The sequence below is a fragment of the Bos indicus x Bos taurus genome, chromosome 11 (genome assembly GCF_003369695.1).
Source record: "Bos indicus x Bos taurus breed Angus x Brahman F1 hybrid chromosome 11, Bos_hybrid_MaternalHap_v2.0, whole genome shotgun sequence".
NCBI lineage: Eukaryota > Metazoa > Chordata > Mammalia > Artiodactyla > Bovidae > Bos > Bos indicus x Bos taurus.
The window spans coordinates 60,010,031-60,027,438 of NC_040086.1; the positions used below are offsets into that span (position 1 = coordinate 60,010,031).

The 17,408-nt window shown below is 40.2% G+C and overlaps 1 long non-coding RNA gene and 1 pseudogene across 1 annotated transcript in view; one reads left to right on the plus strand and one right to left on the minus strand.

Annotated features, from left to right (window-relative positions):
• LOC113901348 overlaps positions 1–17,408 on the minus strand; it is a 136,592-nt gene that overhangs the window by 100,497 nt on the left and 18,687 nt on the right. The window contains exon 2 of the long non-coding RNA XR_003513391.1: positions 12,876–13,002. This is a non-coding gene — a long non-coding RNA (uncharacterized LOC113901348). The remainder of the gene's footprint in view (positions 1–12,875; positions 13,003–17,408) is intronic.
• On the plus strand, positions 15,420–15,972 carry LOC113901347 (annotated as a pseudogene).

A 17,408-nucleotide genomic window follows, 5' to 3' on the forward strand; every position in this document is an offset into this window, starting at 1 on the left:
TTGTGATCCACACAAAGACTTTGGCGTAGTCAATAAAGCAGAAATAGATGCTTTTCTGGAACTCTCTTGCTTTTTCCATGATCCAGCAGATGTTGGCAATTTGATCTCTGGTTCCTCTGCCTTTTCTAAAACCAGCTTGAACATCAGGAAGTTCACGGTTCACATATTGCTGAAGCCTGGCTTGGAGAATTTTGAGCATTACTTTACTAGTGTGTGAGATGACTGCAATTGTGCGGTAGTTTGAGCATTCTTTGGCATTGTCTTTCTTTGGGATTGGAATGAAAACTGACCTTTTCCAGTCGTGTGGCCACTGCTGAGTTTTCCAAATTTGCTGGCATATTGAGTGCAGCAATTTCACAGCATCATCTTTCAGGATTTGGAATAGCTCAACTGGAATTCCATCACCTCCACTAGCTTTGTTCGTAGTGACGCTTTCTAAGGCCCACTTGACTTCACATTCCAGGATGTCTGGAATCACACCAGTGATCACACCATCGTGATTATCTGGGTCATGAAGATCTTTTTTGTACAGTTCTTCTGTGTATTCTTGCCATCTCTTCTTAATATCTTCTGCTTCTGTTAGGTCCATACCATTTCCTTTCTCGAGCCCATCTCTGCAATGAAATGTTCCCTTGGTATCTCTGATTTTCTTGAAGAGATCCCTAGTCTTTCCCATTCTGTTGTTTTCCTCTATTTGTTTGTATTGATCACTGAGGAAGGCTTTCTTATCTCTTCTTGCTATTCTTTGAAACTCTGAATTCAGATGTTTATCTTTCCTTTTCTCCTTTGCTTTTCGCTTCTCTTCTTTTCACAGCTATTTGTAAGGCCTCCCCAGACAGCCATTTTGCTTTGTTGCATTTCCTTTCCATGGGGATGGTCTTGATCACTGTCTCCTGTACAATGTCATGAACCTCATTCCATAGTTCATCAGGCACTCTATCTATCAGATCTAGGCCCTTAAATCTATTTCTCACTTCTACTGTATAATCATAAGGGATTTGATTTAGGTCATACCTGAATAGTCTAGTGGTTTTCCCTACTTTCTTAATTTAAGTCTGAATTTGGAAATAAGGAGTTCATGATCTGAGCCACAGTCAGCTCCTGGTCTTGTTTTTGCTGACTGTATAGAGCTTCTCCATCTTTGGCTGCAAAGAATATAATCAGTGTGATTTTGGTGTTGACCATCTGGTGATGTCCATGTATAGAGTCTTCTCTTGTGTTGTTGGAAGAGGGTGTTTGTTATGACCAGTGAATTTTCTTGGCAAAACTCTATTAGTCCTTGCCCTGCTTCATTCCGTATTCCAAGGCCAAATTTGCCTGTTACTCCAGGTGTTTCTTGACTTCCTACTTTTGCATTCCAGTCCCCTATAATGAAAAGGACATCTTTTTTGGGTGTTAGTTCTAAAAGGTCTTGGAGGTCTTCATAGAACCATTGAACTTCAGCTTCTTCAGCGTTACTGGTTGGGGCATAGAGTTGGATTACTGTGATATTGAGTGGTTTGCCTTGGAAACGAACAGAGATCATTCTGTCGTTTTTGAGATTGCATCCAAGTACTGCATTTCCGACTCTTTTGTTGACCATGATGGCTACTCCATTTCTTCTGAGGGATTCCTGCCCGCAGTAGTAGATATATTGGTCATCTGAGTTAAATTCAGCCATTTCAGTCCATTTTAGTTCACTGATTTCTAGAATGTCGACATTCACTCTTGCCATCTCCTGTTTGACCACTTCCAATTTGCCTTGATTCATAGACCTGACATCTGGGAGCATCAGGAACCTCCAAAATGCTTATTCATTGATCCAGAGACTCCTCACCCCCCACCATAATAGAAATTCTGTAAAAGGGAGAGTTGCTTTGTGTAAAAGCTGTCAAAATGGGAATGACAAGCAGGAATCCATCAATTTTTGTTAGAGATGCTGTGAAGACAAACTGCTTGCAATTGTAAAGCATCTGAAAGCTTCAAATGTTAAGTCTTTCATTCAGGGATACAAATGCTAGTTAGCAGGACTATATGCCTTCCAGTAAAAGAACTGGTTTTGTTTTTTGTTTTTCTAATTACAGCAACTGATGATTCTTTTGTATTTTTGTTAAAGCATTCGCTTTCGGGAGATTGTAAGGCTAGACCGCAGGCACGTTACTGTGCAGGTTTGAACTTGTCTTCTCATGCTAGAAAAAGAGCCGTGAAAAGAACTCAGAGTGCATGAAATAATAGAAGATGTATTTATTGGTCTCTGCCCCGGCTCCCTGCACAAAGCTCCTAAAACTCTTGCAATTTTCTAAGTGATAGGAGTGTCTATGTTCTAATGAGACAGTGGCTGGTGGGCTCCTGGATGGGGGCTGGTCATCAGAAAGACCAAACCATGATTAGAAACTTGGAACTTTCAGCTCCACCCCCTAACCCTTCAGGAAGGGGAGAGAGGCTAGAAAATGAGTTAATGATTAGTCTTCACTGTGTGATGAAGCTGCCACAGAAATTCCCAAAGTACTGGGAACTTCCAGGTTGTCAACACATGGAGGATGGAGGTACCAGGAGGGTGGCATGCCTGACAAGGACAGAGAAACTCTGTGCCTTTCCCCCCATACACTGCCTTATACATCTCTATCACACGGATATTCATCTGCATCCTTTATCGTATTCTTTTATAATAAATAGTAAATATGAGTTAAATATCTCCTTTAGTTCTGAGAACCATTCTAGCAAACAATAAAACCTAAAGAGTAGGTTCTAAGTGTTTTAGCTGATCAGTCAGAATCACAGATGACACTCTGGGACTTGCGACTGGCACCTGAAGCTGTGTGTGTTGGCAGCGGGGGTGGGGGGTGGTCTTGTGGGACTGAGCCCTTAACCTATGAGATATGATACTATCTCCAAATAGATAGTGTCAGAATTGAGTTAAATTATGGGACACCCAGCTGGTGTCAAAGAACTGTTAGATGTGTGGAAAAGCTACACACCTGGTGGCAGAAGTAAAGTGTGGCACTAGTGTGACAGGAAAGGAGACACAGCAAATGTTTTTCCCCTACAGAGTGGTTGGGCCCAGTACTGCAAAGACTACATCGCAGGGTGGAGTAGAACATGTCTCACATGTGGCATTATTTAAGACTCAGTAATCAGCTTGGGAAATATTCTGTCATCCATAGTGATTGGTTTATCCTAGTTATATGGAACCAGACCACATCTGAGACTATCCAGAATCCATAAAGACTCTCTCAAAACTCAATAATAAGAAAACAAACAACAAATATTTAAACAAACAAATATTTTTAAAATGGGCAAAAGACTTGAAAAGATACTTCACAGAGAAGCTAAAAAGATGGCAAGTAAGCACATAAAAAGATACTTACATCATTAGCTATTAAAGTAAATCATAGTGAGATTTCACTATCCTTATTAGAATGGCTAAAAAAAAGGCTGACCATAATAAGTATTAGCAAGGATATAGACCAACTGGAACATTCATACATTGCTAGTGGGAATGTAAAATGATACAACCACTTGGGAAGACTTGGCAATTTCTTAAAAATTAAATATATACCTACCATCTGACACAGTAATTCTATTCTCAGGTATTCAGCCAAGAAAAATGAAAGCATATGTTCATACAAAGACTTATACGTAAATGTTCAGTGCAGCTTTGTAACACCCCCAAACTGGAAACAATCCAAATGTCTCTCAACAGTAGAATGGATAAGAGAATTGCAGCAGATCCATAAAATTGAGTACTATTTTATTTATACACACAACATGGATGAATCCTAAAATAACTGGGTTGAGTGAAAAAAGCCAGACAAAAAGTACATACTGTATGATTCCACTTATAGAAAAATTACAGAAAATGCAAACTAATTTATACTGACAGAAGGCAGATCAGTGGTTTCCTGGGGATGGGAGTGAAGGCAGGAGGGAGGAATTACAAAGAGGCAGGAGGAAACATTTAAAGGTGATGGGTTTGTCCATTATCTTGATTTGGTGATCGTTTTTCAGACTATCCATAAGTCAAAACTTACCAAACTGTACACTTTAAAAATGTGCCTTTAGGGTATGTCAATAATATCTGACATTAAATCTGCTAATATCTGCAGAAGATATTAAGAAGAGGTGGCAAGAATACACAGAAGAACTGTACAAAAAAGATCTTCAAGACTAAGATAATCACAATGGTGTGATCACTACCCTAGAGCCAGACATCCTGGAATGTTAAGATTTCAAATCCTGGAAGATGATGCTGTGAAAGTGCTGCACTCAATATGCCAGCAAATTTGGAAAACTCAGCAATGGCCATAGGACTGGAAAAGGTCAGTTTTCATTCCAATCCCAAAGAAAAGCAATGCCAAAGAATGCTCAAACTACCGCACAATTGCACTCATCTCACACGCTAGTAAAGTAATGCTCAAAATTCTCCAAGCCGGGCTTCAGCAATACATGAACCATGAACTTCCAGATGCTCAAGCTGGTTTTAAAAAAGGCAGAGGAACCAGAGATCAAATTGCCAACATCCGCTGGATCATCGAAAAAGCAAGAGAGTTCCAGAAAAAGATCTATTTCTGCTTTATTGACTATGCCAAAGCCTTTGACTGTGTGGATCACAATAAACTGTGGAAAATTCTGAAAGAGATGGGAATACCAGACCACCTGATCTGCCTCTTGAGAAATCTGTATGCAGGTGGGGAAGCAACAGTTTGAACTGGACATGGAACAACAGACTGGTTCCAAATAGGAAAAGGAGTCCGTCAAGGCTGTATATTGTCACCCTGTTTATTTCACTTCTATGCAGAGTACATCATGAGAAACGCTGGGCTGGAAGAAGCACAGGCTGCAATCAAGATTGCCGGGGGAAATATCAATAACCTCAGATATGCAGATGACACCACCCTTATGGCAGAAAGTGAAGAGGAATTAAAAAGCCTCTTGATGAAAGTGAAAATGGAGAGTGAAAAAGTTGGCTTAAAGCTCAACATTCAGAAAACGAAGATCATGGCATCCAATTCCATCACTTCATGGGACATAGTTGGGGAAACAGTGGAAACAGTGTCAGACTTTATTTTTCTGGGCTCCAAAATCACTGCAGATGGTGACTGCAGCCATGAAATTAAAAGACGCTTACTCCTTGGAAGGAAAGTTATGACCAACCTAGATAGCATATTCAAAGCAGAGAGATTACTTTGCCAACAAAGGTCCGTCTAGTTAAGACTATGGTTTTTCCAGTGGTCATGTATGGATGCGAGAGTTGAACTGTGAAGGAAGCTGAGAGCCAAAGAATTGATGCTTTTGAATTGTGGTGTTGGAGAAGACTCTTGAGAGTCCCTTGGTCTGCAAGGAGATCCAACCAGTCCATTCTAAAGGAGATCAGTCCTGGGTGTTCTTTGGAAGGAATGATGCTAAAGCTGAAACTCCAGTACTTTGGCCACCTCATGCGAAGAGTTGACTCATTGGAAAAGACTCTGATGCTGGGAGGGATTGGGGGCAGGAGAAGGGGACGACAGAGGATGAGATGGCTGGATGGTATCACCGACTCGATGGACATGAATTTGGGTGAACTCCGGGAGTTGGTGATGGATAGGGAGGCCTGGCGTGCTGCAATTCATGGGGTCGCAAAGAGTTGGATATGACTGAGTGACTGAACTGAACTGAACTGAAATCTGCTAAAAATAGCATACTTCCAACTTATCTTTCTTTTTAAAAAATGTTTTTGAAGAACCTATGTGTATAATATAGTATTTAGCCTCCTCTTAGCCAGATCCTATAAAAAGGCCCACAGCTGCTCTAGTACCACCATAAACAGGAGAATGTAAAGGAATGGAAACAGTAGAAAGAGACAGAAGTCAACTGGCTGCTATAAAAATATTTACAGATTTTATAAAAACATACACCCATTTTGAAAACACTGCCAGGGCTTCTCCCAGGGCCCTGGAGGAAGCTCATGCAAGTGAGGGACTGATGGAGATGAAAAGTAACTCCTAAATACTCCTTGGATTTGGGGGGATGTGGGGAGGAACATGTGGATCCAGCAGAACACCACACTTTCCAACTTCAGGGGCTCACATCTGCAGTCTGGATATTAAGCTGTGTGACCTAGTTCTGAGGTCACAAGGTGGTAAGGCCTGAGGATGTATCAATTACTAAAGGAATGCGGCAAGTGTTGCAAGGTCAGTGGCACTATCCTCAGGAGTTTCTGCATGATCACCCAGCACAAACCTGTATAACTGCCCAAGAGATATACCAGTGTGCTGAGACACAGGAGTGTAAGACAAGACTTGGGGATTCTATTAGTATGCCGCTGTGGCTATTATTTGCTGATTTGTGACTTGAGGAGGTCATATAATATCTGGATGTTGATTTCAACACTAGTAAAACAGAACAACAGGAATTATCTTCTTGTGGAGTATACTGAGATCTTTCCATGGAAATAATTTTTACCCTTGTTCTGAAATCTGGCTGCTCTCTTCTAATATCTAAAATAGCCTTTGTAATGGGAAGAAGGAGAAATAAAGAGGTGAAAGAGAATTAGATAGCCTAGGCAGGTGACTCCAGGTAAGGCAGCATTCCTGCACTGGGCTGGGGCTGCTAACATCCTCCCCTTACTCTAAGGAGCCTGACTGAGCCTTTAGGAGCCTTGTCACTGAAGGTTCTAAAACTTAAGCCTTATTTGCTTGAAGTTAAGTCCGCCTCTATCTGGAACTTTTCTGTTACATCTCCCCCAACCCCAATTTTTTGAAGTTACTATTTATTGGATATTTATAGCCAACAAAATTTATGATTATATTTCTTTAAGAGAAGCCTGTTGGTGATGAAAATCTGAAGTACCATCTAGAATTGGAATGGGTCCTATTTGGTGTGGTGTTGGAGGTCCAGGATACAAGATCATTAGTAGTAGTCCAGAACACACTGTACCCCAAGCCTACCGAGTCTCCCCCTCACTTTAGTTACTAAATCTTACATTTTCCTTTTTCTTGGATTATTGTCCATTTTGCTATAGTACATACCCAAATGTTTATCTCAATAGTGATCTGGGGGGCAAGGGGTAAAAGTCCTGAATCTTTGGATATGAAAAAATATTCTATACTCTCACTCAAAAGCTAGTTGGTCTTATTTTTTTCTCGGATCGTAGAGGACACTGTTATGTCTTCCAGCAGTGCTGCCAATGAGGAATCTAATGCCACACTGATTCTCATTCCTTTGAGCTTAACCTGTTTGTCCCTTTGGAAGCTTTTAGGACTTTATCTTTATCCCTAGAGTTCTAAAATTTCACCATGACAAGTTTAAGTTTGGGTTCTGTTTTGTTCATCTTGGCTAATATTTTAAATTTAAAGACTTGAATCTTTCTTAAACTCCGAAAAATACACTTTTATCACTATTTTTTCCTCTGCATTTTCTTTTTCTCTCTTCTTAAACTGAAGAAAATAGGGAAAACCAATAGACCATTCAGTTCAGTTCAGTTCAGTTGCTCAGTCGTGTCTGACTCTTTGCGACCCCATGAATCTCAGCACGCCAGGCCTCCCTGTCCATCACAAACTCCCGGAGTTCACTCAGACTCATGTCCATCGAGTCAGTGATGCCATCCAGCCATCTCATCCTCTGTCATCCCCTTCTCCTCCTGCCCCCAATCCCTTCCAGCATCAGAGTCTTTTCCAATGAGTCAACTCTTCACATGAGGTGGCCAAAGTACTGGAGTTTCAGCTTTAGCATCAGTCCTTCCAAAGAAATCCCAGGGCTGATCTCCTTCAGAATGGACTGGTTGGATCTCCTTGCAGTCCAAGGGACTCTCAAGAGTCTTCTCCAACACCACAGTTCAAAAGCATCAATTCTTTGGCTCTCAGCCTTCTTCACAGTCCAACTTTCACATCCATACATGATCACAGGAAAAACCATAGCCTTGACTAGACGGACCTTTGTTGGCAAAGTAATGTCTCTGCTTTTGAATATGCTATCTAGGTCGGTCATAACTTTCTTTCAAGAGTAAGCGTCTTTTAATTTCATGGCTGCAGTTACCATCTGCAGTGATTTTGGAGCCCAGAAAAATAAAGTCTGACACTGTTTCCACTGTTTCCCCATCTATTTGCCATGAAGTGATGGGACCGGATGCCATGATCTTCGTTTTCTGAATGTTGAGCTTTAGGCCAATTTTTTCACTCTCCATTTTCACTTTCATCAAGAGGCTTTTTAGTTCCTCTTCACTTTCTGCAATAAGGGTGGTGTCATCTGCATATCTGAGGTTATTGATACTTCTCCCGGCAATCTTGATTCCAGCTTGTGCTTCTTCCAGTCCAGCACTTCTCATGATGTACTCTGTATATAAGTTAAATAAGCAGGGTGACAATATACAGCCTTGACGGACTCCTTTTCCTATTTGGAACCAGTCTGTTGTTCCATGTCCAGTTCTAACTGTTGCTTCCTGACCTGCATACAGATTTCTCAAGAGGCAGATCAGGTGGTCTGGTATTCCCATCTCTTTCAGAATTTTCCACAGTTTATTGTGATCCAACAGTCAAAGGCTTTGGCATAGTCAATAAAGCAGAAATAGATTTTTTTTGGAACTCTCTTGCTTTTTCGATGATCCAGCGGATGTTGGCAATTTGATCTCTGGTTCCTCTGCCTTTTCTAAAACCAGCTTGAACATCTGGAAGTTCACAGTTCACATATTGCCAAAGCCTGGCTTGGAGAATTTTGAGCATTACTTTACTAGCATGTGTAAGACCTAAATCAAATCCCTTATGATTATACAGTGGAAGTGACAAATAGATTCAAGGGATTAGATCTGATAGACAGAGTGCCTGAAGAACTATGGATGGAGGTTCATGATATTGTACAGGAGGCAGTGATCAAGACCATCCCCAAGAAAAAGAAATGCAAAATGGCAAAGTGGTGGTCAGAGGAGGCCTTACAAATGGCTATGAAAAGCAGAGAAATGAAAGGCAAAGGAGAAAAAGAAAGATAAACCCATTTGAATGAAGAGTTCCAAAGAACAGCAAGGAGAGATAAGAAAGCCTTCCTTAGTGATCAATGCAAAGAAATAGAGGAAAACAATAGAATGGGAAAGACTAGCTATCTCTTCAAGAAATTAGAAATACCAAGGGAACTTTTCATGCCAAAATGGGCACAATAAAAGACAGAAATGGTATGGACCTAACAGAAGCAGAAGATATTAAGAAGAGGTGGCAAGAATACACAGAAGAACTATACAAAAAAGATTTTCATGACCTAGGTAATCACAATGGTGTGATCACTCAGCTAGAGCCAGACATTCTGGAATGTGAAATCAAGGGGGCTTTAGGAAGCATCACTATGAACAAAGCTGGTAGAGGTGATGGAATTCCAGTTGAGCTATTCCAAATCCTGAAAGATGATGCTGTGAAAGTGCTGCACTCAATATGCCAGCAAATTTGGAAAACTCAGCAATGGCCACAGGACTGAAAAACGTCAGTTTTCATTTCAACCCCAAAGAAAGGCAATGCCAAAGAATTTTCAAACTACTGCACAATTGCACTCATCTCACACGTTAGCAAAGTAATGCTCAAAATTCTCCAAGCCAGGCTTCAATAGTATGTGAACTGTGAACTTCCAGATGTTCAAGCTGGATTTAGAAAAGGCAGAGGAACCAAAGATCAAATTGCCAACATCCAACTGGATCATCGAAAAAGCAAGAGAGTTCCAGAAAAACATCTACTTCTGCTGTATTGACTATGCCAGTCTTTGACTGTGTGAATCACAACACACTGTGGAAAATTCTGAAAGAGATGGGAATACCAGACCATCTAACCTGCCTCCTGAGAAATCTGTATGCAGGTCAAGAAGCAACAGTTAGAACTGGGTGTGGAACAATAGACTGGTTCCAAATCAGGAAAGGAGCACGTCAAGGATGTATAGTATATATTGTCACCTTGCTTATTTAACTTATATGCAGAGTGCATCATGAGAAATCCTGGGCTGGAAGAAGCACAAGCTGGAATCAAGATTGCCAGGAGAAATTTCAATAACCTCATATACGCAGATAACACCATCCTTATGGCAGAAAGCGAAGAACTAAAGAGCCTCTCGATGAAAGTGAAAGAGGAGAGTGAAAAAGTTGGCTTAAAACTCAACATTCAGAAAACTAATATCGTGGCATCTGGTCCCATCACTTCATGGGAAATAGACAGGGAAACAGTGGACACAGTGTCAGACTTTATTTTTTTGAGCTCCAAAATCACTGCAGATAGTGACTCCAACCATGAAATTAAAAGACGCTTGCTCCTTGGAAGAAAAGTTATGACCAACCTAGACAGCGTATTAAAAAGCAGAGACATTACTTTGCCAACAAAGGTCCATCTAGTCAAAGCTATAGTTTTTCCAGTAGTCATGTATGGATTGAGAGTTGGCTATAAAGAAAGCTGAGCACCGAAGAATTGATGGTTTTGAACTGTGGTGTTGGAGAAGACTCTTGAGAGTCCTCTGGACTGCAAGGAGGTCCAACCAGTCAATCCTAAGGAAATCAGTCCTGAATATTCATTGGAAGGACTGAGGTTGAAGCTGAAACTCCAATACTTGGCCACCTGATGTGAAGAACTGACTTATTTGAAAAGATCCTGATGCTGGGAAAGATTGAAGGCAGGACGAGAAGGGGATGAGACGGTTGGATGGCATCACCAACTCAATCGACCTGAGTTTGAGTAAACTCCAGGAGTTGGTGATGGACAGGGATGCCTGGGATGCTGCAGTCCATGGAGTCGCAAAGAGTCAGACATGACTGAGCGACTGAACTGAACTGAACATGTATATTGAATCTTCTAGATCTTTTAACTTTTGTCTTTTGAAATGAAAAAGGGAAAATTTCTCAGCCTCTATCTTCCACTCACTAATTTATTCTTCAACTACCTCTCTTCTTTTAACAGATCATCAATAAACTCTTTCCTTGAATATTTAGCTCTTCTCTTTGTTGAGATCTGTGGTTTTCTTACATAGGATTGATTTTCCACAAAATTTTGATGATTTTTATATCTGTTTATCTTGTACCTGTTAATCCTTAGTTTCCTGCTCAATATATGTTATAATTGCTTGCCCCTTTTTAACTAAAGCTAAGGGATATGCTACTAGGAAGAGTATCTTAATGATTTCTCTTTTGAGGAATTTCCTGTCTCTCTTGGGGGTCAGGAGCTGGTTCAGAGAGCATCACTCCCTCTCTTCAGCTTCAGGGTCCATACTTCTTTAGCCAATAAACAAGCATTGCTGCCACTTGCTGTTTAGTGGAGGAGTGGGAGACAGGTTGATGGTCAACCAACCTAGTTACTTTGTTTTATTTATGTATTTATTTGGCTGTGCAGGGTCTCAGTTGTAGCACTTGGGATCTTTAGTTACAGCCTGAGACCTCCCAGTTGCAGCATAATGGATCTAGTTCCCTGAGGAGGGATGGAAACAGGACTCCCTGTATTGATAGTGCAGAGTCTTAGCCACTGGACCACCAGGGAAGTCCCAGCCTAGTTAATATATTCCCTCAATTAATCACTTTAATGAATGTCCAGGGCTTGTCCATCTCACTTGTTTTATCCATTGAGTCCAGAGTTGGTATGACACCAAAGTCATCTTTCTATAACCCTCCTCTCCTACAAGTTTTTGGGTTGTGGTTTCATTTAGTTTTCATTTACAAGATCTGTCTTAGATCTTGTAGGGATTTCCCAATGTTTCTGATAAAACTCTTTCTTGTTTTTCCAAGCTGTTATAAGTTGACATGCACATGCGCGCGTGTGTGTAGCATGTAGAGATGTAAAACAGTCCAATGGAAATAGCAGGTATCCAATAGGGGCCTGGTGGGCTGCAGTCCATGGGGTTGCTAAGAGTCGGACACGACTGATCGGCTTCACTTTCACTTTTCACTTTCATGCATTGGAGAAGGAAATGGCAACCCACTCCAGTGTTCTTGCCTGGAGAATCCCAGGGATAGGGGAGCCTGGTGGGCTGCCGTCTATGGGGTCCCATAGAGTCGGACACAACTGAATCGACTTAGCAGCAATAAATACTGTATATTTTGAATGCATTAAAGAATGAATGCATGTACATGTTCGGTGTGTTTTACACACACACACACACACCTTTCTGAATTTTAGGTGAGAGGTGATGACATGAATGTTCTCAGACTACTATCCATAATTGTGAATTACTTTAAGACTTGGGGCATGTGGAGAAGAGGTAAGTTATTTCTTTTTTGTGTTTAAATGAAAAATAATGTCAAATTGAGAAGGAATAATGCTTTAGTTAGCCAAAGTAACTAATTTATCTAAACCAATTGGAAGTTTTATTTATTACGCATTTGTTTCATAATTATATTCTCAGTGTTTATGTGTAAGACATGGGTTTGATACTGTGGACAGATACAGTTGTATTTTTCTCTTTTTCTTCTACTCTAGCTTACCTTGCCTCCAACATATGCAGCAGCCAGAATAAGGTCATTTCACACAGAAAGATATGTGTTAAAATCCTTTCTCTGTCACTTACTAGTTATAGAGCAAGTTTGTCTGAGCCTCAGCTTCCTTATTTAAACAATATAAAGATATCAGCCACATAGGCTTGTATTAAATATAATGATACACAAAATGCCTCATATAGTGGGTAATAAATAAATAAAATGCATAGTACATGGACACAACAAATATCAGTAACCTTTCTACTCCTCTACCCTTCTCTCCAAGAAGTTTATTTTCTCACATTTATAATTGCAGGCTTTTAAACTAATGTTCTGATTATCATTCAGTTTCTTATGAGTTTGCTTAACATGAATTTATAAACCATGTTTTTGTACATTAAAAAACGATAGAAAGCAGCTTCATCATATATCTCAGAGAATAAACTTTTCAATTTATTCATAAATCTATTTGTTTTGCAAACACTTATTGAGCACTTACTTTGAGCCAGACACCATGTTAACCTCTGAAGTAAGTTGACTCCTCGTAACAGGGTCAAGACTAAGGTCAGGAAGCCAGGCGAGTGAGACATCTGCCTTTAATGCAAATTTTAAGGGATGCCAAAAAACTGAAAAATCAAGATAAATAATATTTTAATGAAATATTTTAAAAATCAAAATTAATAGAAAAAAATCCATGATGAACCCATCAAGATTTTAAATAAGGACAGAATCTATTTTAATGAATTTTTTCTCTTGTCTCAGGCTACAATACGATTTACTGATACCATTATTTTTGTCTGTACATCCTTTGAGGAATGTAGCCTTCTTCACTTCAACATGTTCTTCTGGTGGGATTATCAAGTAAACTCAGACCCTTAAGGCCACACAGATGGACAAATAAACCAAGCTGAACTAAACAAGAGTATCTCATTCTCTTGACCATATTGATTGATACAAAACAGGATAGGTAACCCATCATGGTAGTATCTTTATCTAGGAATGAATGAGGTCAATGCAGAGAGCTAAGTAGAGCCAAGAGTTGTGGAGGGGGAGGGATACAGATAAAAAAAGAAATTTGGAGGATGATTTCATTTGAATGAAAATAAGAGAAGCTATATCCATCTCTTAACTTGCCAGGGACATGCATTTATTTGAGTTGGGACTGTCCACACTTACAAACAGAGGAAGCCTGACTAACACAATGTCTAAATAAAGAGTATTTCAAACCTTGAGGAGGATTGGTCATCACTAAGTTTAGAAAACATCTTAAAAGCAGTACGCCTTCAGTATTATACAGGGAAATGGTTGCCACAGACATAACCTTATAGTGTAAATGGAATCAGAAGGTCCTTAAGATCAACCAGCTAATTCCCCTTGATCTGATTCCAAGCAAGCCAACAAGCCTTTGATTGTAAATTGCCTTCCTAGGTTGAACTGCCTAGAAAAAGCATAATAAACAGAACAAGTGTATCCAGTCTACTTGATAGTTACACTGTTCATTGTTAAGCAATAAGATGGCACCTAATGAGTCAACACCCTAGAATCAGATCACTTTGGTGGATGCTAACATTAATTTTTCTGAGCTAGAAAGGTTTAGAGGCAACAAAGTCTAGTGATGGAAATACAAACTCTTGAGCTAGACTTCTTGAATTTGAATCCTAGCATTGCCACTTACTACTGTGTGACTTTGGATAAATTATTTAACCTACTTGTACCTTATTTTCTCACCTGTAAAATGGGAATATAATAGTGACTACCTCATAACATTATTAAATGAGAATTATGAGTTAATCTTTATAAAGAAAGTAAAACTTACAAGTACTATAAAATAAAATAATAGGGTTTCCCTAGTGGCTCAGATGGTAAATCTGCCTGCAATGCAGGATACCAAGGTTCAATCCTTGGGTCAGGAAGATCCTCTGGAGAAGGGCATGGCAACCCACTCCAGTATTCTTGCCTGGAGAATTCCATGGACAGAGGAGCCTGGCCGGCTACAGTCCACGGGGTCACAAAGAATCAGACACAACTGAGCAACTAATACTTCTTCTTCTTCAGACTAAAAAAGAGACCTGGGATATGACATCTACCTTATGCTGCAGCTACTCCAGGAGACTGGATAACTCTAGCACACAGAGTTAGAACTTACTTCAACTATATGCTTACATTTCTAACTGACTGGTTGGCTTCTAAGCTTCTAGAGGGCAGGGACTGTGCCTTACTCATCTTCGTATTTCTTTGTGCTTCTAATGCCTGGGACTGGGCAAGCACAAGGAGACAGTTCCCTGTTCACAGAATCCAAAGACATGGATTTGAATCTTCACTGTATTACCTACTACATATCCTGGAACAATTTACTTAATTTCCCAAACACTCAGTTTCTGCAGTAGTAAATGTGGACTCCACACAAAAACTACTAGAACTGATAAACAAATTCAGCAAAAACAGGATACAAGATTAACATACCGAAATCTGTTGCATTTCTTTACACTAACAATGAAATATCAGAAAGGGAAAGAAAAAAATCCCTTTTAAAATCACATCAAAAGATAAATTAGGAACAAATTTGACCAAGGAGGTAAAAGGCTTATATGATGGATAAAGGAAACTGAAGATGATTCAAACAGAAAGATCTTATGCTTTTGAATTGGAAAAACATTTTTTAAATGGTTATACTACCCAAAGCAATCTATAGATTTAATGTAATCTCTATCAAATTACCCATGACATTTTTCACAGAACTAGAACAAATGGAGAAGGAAATGGCAAGCCACTCCAGTGTTCTTGCCTGGAGAATCCCAGGGATGGGGGAGCCTGGTGGGCTGCCGTCTCTGGGGTCACACAGAGTCGGACATGACTGAAGCAACTTAGCAGCAGCAGCAGCAGCAGAACAAATAACTCAAAATTTTATGTGGGGCCATAAATGACCCAGAATTGCTCAAACAATCCTGAGGAAAAACAACAAAGCTGGAGTCATAAATCTCCCAGACTTCAGACAATGCTACAAAGCTACAGTAATCAAAACGGTGTGGTATTGGCACAAAAACATACATCTCAATCAATGGGACAGAATAGAGAGCTCAGAGATAAACCCACACACCTTTGGTCAACTAATCTTCAATAGAGGAGGGAAGGATATACAATGGAGCTCCTGGTTCCAGCTTTGCAAGAGCATGTAACATAAACATGAAGCTGCTCACCCACAATCTGCTGAGCTTGCATGTGTGGGGAGTGAGGCCCTGTGGCTTCCCTCTGCATGGCCACTGAGGTCCATACCAACCCTGTGGAGTTCAACCCCAACTTCATAGCATGTATGATACTCAAAGTGGAGTGGGAAGTGCTTCTGGAGGCTGCCAACAGCCTGCATCTGATCAAGGTGCCCAAAGAGACGATTCAGGGATATAAGCATGACAAGAAATTTCTGAGAAAGAGGCACCATATACTGCTGGAGGTGGATATGTTGGAGGGCATCCTGCAATGCCCAGAGTCAGGATGTCTATTCCCCATCAGCCATGGGATCCCCAACATGTTGGTTGCTGAGTGGTGAGGAAAGTATGTTAGTTGCTCAGTCATGTCTGACTCTTTGTGACACCCTGGACAGTAGCCTGCCAGGCTCCTCTGTCCATGGAATTCTCTAGACAAGAATACTGGCGTGGGTTGCCATTCCCCTCTCCAGGAGATCTTCCCAACCCAGGGATGGAACCTGGGTCTCCAGTGTTACAAGCAGATTCTTTACCAACTGAATCACCAGAGAAGCCCATGATGAGGAAACTGAGACTTAAAATTGTGCCAGGCACCGGTTTTTCACTCTATGATCATGTGTACCTTTGTTTACATGTATCTTGTTTGCTAGTCCTATCCTATGTATCCCTAATTCTTGGCCTATTGACACAACAAACACACTATGTTTTTGAGCTTGATATTATATTTTTTTCTCATTAAAGGTTCAAAAAAAAAAAAGAATATACAATGGAGAAAAGACAGTCTCTACAGCAAGTGGTATTGGGAAAATTGGGCAGACACATATAAATTAATGAATTTAGAACATATCCTCACATCACACACAAAAAATTAACTAATAATGACTTAAAGACTTAAACGTAAGATATGACACCATAAAACTCCTAGAAAAAAATAGAGAAACATTCTCTGACATAAATTGCACAAATGCTCTATAAGTTAATCTCCCAAGGCAATACAAATAAAAGCAAAAATAAGCAAATAAGACCTAACCAAACTTAAACGCTACTATGCAGCAAATGAAACCATAAAAGAAAATGAAAAGACAACTGGGGAATGGGAAAAAAAACTTGCAAAAGATGTAACCAGCGAAAGCTTAATTTCCAAAATATACAAATAGCTCATATAACTCAAGAACAACAACAATAAACCCAATCAAAAAATGGACAGAAGACCTAAATAGCTGGGCTTCCCTGATAGCTCACTTGGTAAAGAATCCGCCTGAAATGCAGGAAACCCCGGTTTGATTCCTGGGTCAGGAAGATCCACTAGAGAAGGGATAGGCTATCCACTCCAATGTTCTTGGGCTTCCCTTGTGGCTTAGCTGGTAAAGAATCTGCCTGCAATGCAGACCTGGGTTCAATCCCTGGGTTGGGAAGATCCTCTGGAGAAGGGAAAGGTGACCTACTCCAGTATTCTGGCCTGGAGAATTTCACAGACTGCATAGTCCATGGGGTCTCTAAGAGCTGGACGCAACTGAGCAACTTTCACTTTCTGAAGAAGATACACAGATGGCCAATAGGCACGTGAAAAGATGTTCAACATTGCTAATTGTTAGAGAAATGCAAATCAAAACTACAATGAAGTACCACCTCAGACTGCTCAGAATGGCCATCGTTAAAAAGTTTACAAATTATAAATGCTGGAGAGGGTGTGGAGAAAAGGGAACTCTCCTGCATTGTTGGTAGGAATATAAATTGGCACAGCTACTATGGAAAACAGTATGCAGTTCCTTAAAAAACTAATAGTAGAGATGCCATATGATCACCAATCCCACTCCTGGGCATATATCTGC